The sequence below is a fragment of the Nannospalax galili genome, unplaced genomic scaffold (genome assembly GCF_000622305.1).
Source record: "Nannospalax galili isolate Female #2095 unplaced genomic scaffold, S.galili_v1.0 scaffold453, whole genome shotgun sequence".
Classification (NCBI taxonomy): domain Eukaryota; kingdom Metazoa; phylum Chordata; class Mammalia; order Rodentia; family Spalacidae; genus Nannospalax; species Nannospalax galili.
This window is the reverse complement of record NW_008334081.1, coordinates 588,781-593,018: the sequence shown is the minus strand read 5'-3', so window position 1 is coordinate 593,018 and position 4,238 is coordinate 588,781.

Genomic DNA, 4,238 nt, shown 5'->3' with positions numbered 1-4,238 from the left:
ACAGGGAGCAGCAGTTTGCTCTGTGACTTGTCAATTCTGGCTGCTTCCCTGTAGCTCTTCCAATGAGACTTCTCCCTCCCCTGGCAGCCTGAATTTTACTGGCTTTGTTCTGTTTCTGCCTGTCTTTGTCCTGGCTCTGTCCTGATTCTGTCCCGGCTCTGTCTCTGATTCTTTTCCTGGCTTTGTCCCTGGCTCTGTCCTGGCTCTGTCCCTGACTCTGTACCTGGTTCTGTCCCTGGCTCTGTCCCGACTCTGTCCTGGTTCTGTCCCTGGCTCTGTCCCGACTCTGTCCTGTCTCTGTCCTGACTCTGTCCTGGCTCTGTCCTGGCTCTGTCCTGACTCTGTCCTGACTGTCCCTAGCTGTGTCCCTGCCTCTGTCCTGACTCTGTCCTGACTGTCCCTAGCTCTGTCCCTGGCTGTGTCCTGACTCTGTCCCTGGCTCTGTCCTGACTCTGTCCTGGCTCTGTCCTGACTCTGTCCTGACTCTGTCCTGACTGTCCCTAGCTGTGTCCCTGCCTCTGTCCTGACTCTGTCCTGACTGTCCCTAGCTCTGTCCCTGGCTGTGTCCTGACTCTGTCCTGGCTCTGTCCTGACTGTCCCTAGCTCTGTCCCTGGCTGTGTCCTGACTCTGTCCCTGGCTCTGTCCTGACTCTGTCCTGACTCTGTCCTAACTCTGTCCTGGCTCTGTCCTGACTGTCCCTAGCTCTGTCCCTGGCTCTGTCCTGGCTCTGCCCTGTCTCTGTCCTGACTCTGTCCTGACTCTGTCCTAACTCTGTCCCTGACTCTGTCCTAACTCTGTCCATGGCTCTGTCCTGACTGTCCCTAGCACTCTGTCCTCACACTCCCTGTGTACACATCCTACTGCAGTGGCAGAGAATGGCATGGGAACTGCAGCCCAGGGACATTTTCCTCTTTGGAGAGGTCACAGTGGGTGCTGATGAATGGCCAGGCCATGTAGGACCAGGCCCACTTCACAAGCCACATACTGTGCAACTTGCACTGGACAGCCCCCATCCCTGGGAAGCCACTGGGTCTCATGGCCACATACTCCTTCCAGGATCCCCTGACACAATTTGGCTAAAGGGCATTCACTCTACGGATGCTCACCTAGTGACGGGAGACTGCAATTTGGGCACCACTACCCCAAGACTGCAGCCTGAGAGCTTGACTTCTGGGTTCCCCCGGGAATCTCTGGAAAGCTCCTTGCTGCTCCTACAGGACTCACTGGGAAGCTACCACCCACAAGATGCCACCAAACCTCAGGCACACACACACACACACAGGTACTCCCTGCGTGCTGCTTATGCCCTGCAGGGAAAGGCCGGGGAGGAGCTTGGGAGCCAAAGAAGCCCCTTCCTCCGCTGGCCTGGGGCACCCCAGCACCCTGTAGTGGCTGAGTCCCCCACAAAGCCAGAGGCTTTGGGGGTGGTGTTTCAAGGGCAGCAACTGACTTGGGTGAGGGGCAGAACTCCGTGTCAACGTGTGCATGTATTTGTGCTCGTGGCCTGCTAAACACCACACTGCCATGCAAACTCACTTGGAACACAGGAGCAGAGCAGCCCTTGTCCTTAGTGTGGGCAGAGAGCATCCTGCCTGGTTCGATGGTTTGTGATGTGGTGATTCCAAGGCCTGCTTATAAGTGCGTTTAGGTTGTAGCTTGGTTTTAGTGGCTGTCATGGGGCGGGGGGAGACTGCTTACGAAGTCGCAAACATCCAAGGCGGAGGGAGGATGCTGTAATTGCGCATTAATCTTTAGATCCCACCTACCAACTGTGCCAGTGTTTTGTAAACATTTTGCCTTGTTCATTTTCTCCGACAATCATAATTTGTTGTTGCAAAATAATTGAAAGTGTTTTTCACATTTTTTAACACATGGGTTTAAAACTCACGAGATTCTTTCATTAGGAAGATTTTCAAAGACAGAAAAAAAAAAAAATCTGTCCTGAAATTTTTTTTTTTTTTTTTGGTCTTTTTGAGACAGGGTCTCCCTGTAGCCCCAGCTGTCCTGGAATTCACTATGTAGACCAGGCTGGCCTTGAACTCACAGAGATCCACCTGCCCCTGCCTCCCAAGTGCTGGGATTAAAGGCGTGCACCACCATGCCCAGCCTGTCCTGAACTTTTAAAACAGAAATTTCAGAAGTTTTGTAGATCACAAATATGTTGAAAGCCATAAACATAACACTGGAGACCTTTTTTCAAGTGTCAGTTTTAAAAGTGCAATTTCCATAGATTCATTTTCTTAAAAAACAAAACAAAACAAAAACCCAGTACTTGGAAGGCAGAGGCAGGTGGATGTCTATATAGCAAGTTCCCAGCCATCTGGGGCTACAGGGAGATCTGTCTCAAAACAAAACAAAATTAAACTAAACAAAAACAAAACGAGAAAAATGATGTAGTCTCTCTTCTTTTATTAAAATATCAACTTTACCTCTGGGTCCAGCTGCCAATGGCTGGAGGGTCCTATGAACACATAAAAGGAAAGCTAAGCCCCATTCCAGCATTGGGAGGGGCAGAAGAGGCGCTCAGGGTACGTGAGCTACGATGAGGCCCTTCAACCCCCAGCCCTGTGGACCAGTGACCGCTGACGCTAGGCACCAGGCACTGGGCACAGAGCAGCCTCAGGGCCAGCACCCTCAAGGATCACCCACCCTGAGAAGGAGGTAGTTGCCACAGTAGAGGCGGAGCCCAGAGAAGAGCCCAGGACTGAGAGGCTGGTCTGGGAATATGGAGGCGAAGAGGCTTGTTGGTAGGTGGGCAGAACTTCGTGGACTGAGAGGGAGGAAGGCAGCATTCCTCCACACTCCTGGGCTTCGTTTCCTCTACCCAGTGGACTGATGTTCCAGTCACAGCCCTAAGCTGCAGGTTGATCACGTTGTGGGGGAAAAGGCACGGTACGGTGAGGGAGAGGGTGAGGTGGGAGGGGCCCAGGAATGAAGGACAGCAGAGCGGCCTGTGTTGGTCAGTTTTCATCCACTTACACAAACCAAGAAGGAGCCTCAGTTAAGAAATTTCCTCTATTTGATGGGCCTGTGGCCATGTCTGTGAGGCATTTTCTTGATTGCTAACTGGTCTGGGAGGGCCCAGCCCACTGTGGGTGGTGGCACCCCTGGGCAGGTGGGCCTGGGCTGTATAAGAAAGGCAGCTGAGCAAGCCAGGGGAGGAAGCCAGTCAGCAGCGCCCCTCCATGGTCTCTGCTTCGGTTCCTGCCTCCAGGTTCCTTCCTTGACTCCCTGCCCCAGCTTCCCTCCCTGCCAAATAAACCCTTTTCTCCCCAAGTTGCTTTTTGGTCATGGTGTTTATCACAGTAACAGGAAGCAAACTAGGATGGGCACCTGCTGCACTCCTCTGAGAGTGCATGGGACAAGGTGACTCCTGCTCTGGGCAAGGGGTCCAGAATTAGGCAAAGGCAGACAGCAAACAGGTGTTTAAGAGGCAAGCCAGTTCTCAGGAGGGACGCAGCTGAGAGCACTGAAGAGACCAGGGCTAGTGGCTCTAGGAAGGTGTCCAGTGGCATAGCACAGGTCTCAGGGAAGACGGGAAGGGGCAGGACACTCCTTGTAGGAAATCAGCTGCTTACTGGTCTTGGTTCACATTCAGAAAGGAAAAGGGAGGCTTCCCTGGGTGGAACTGGGTCCTCAGAGCCCACTTGGATGGTCCTTGGAACCCAACCAGTCACCAGCCCCTGGATTTGCAGTGTTGGTGTGGAAGAGTCCTGCCCAGGGAGAAGCTGGTCTCTGTTCATAGCTCCCCTTCCCCAGGTGACAAAATTAAAGGTGTGAATTCCTGGGTCCCACTCACAGATCTCCAGTTTCTAAGGACTGGAGTGTATTAGTGAGCAGTCAGGCCATGTCTATGATATGTTCTCCAGAGTTTCCACAGGCTAGCCCATTTCCTGGTTATGGTCTGCAGGCTTGTGAGGTATCCTCGCGGTAAGTCCCAAGCTGGGAGGATTAACAACCAAAATGTTCTCTTCTAGATGTGGAGGGAAAATGTCCCAATCACGGTGGGCAGGGTGGTGGTGCATTCTGAGGCTGTAGGGGAGAGTCCATGCCAGGCCTTGCCCTATCCTTGGGAGGCTGCGGTGCCCTGGCATTGCACGGTTTATAGACATGCTATTCCAGCCTGCATCTGTCTTCACGTGGCCTCTTCCTCGTGTCTCTGTGGCCCCTCTTATCATAAGGGAAAGCACCACTGGATTCAGAGTCCAGCCTAAACCAGATGTCATCTCAGGAGCTC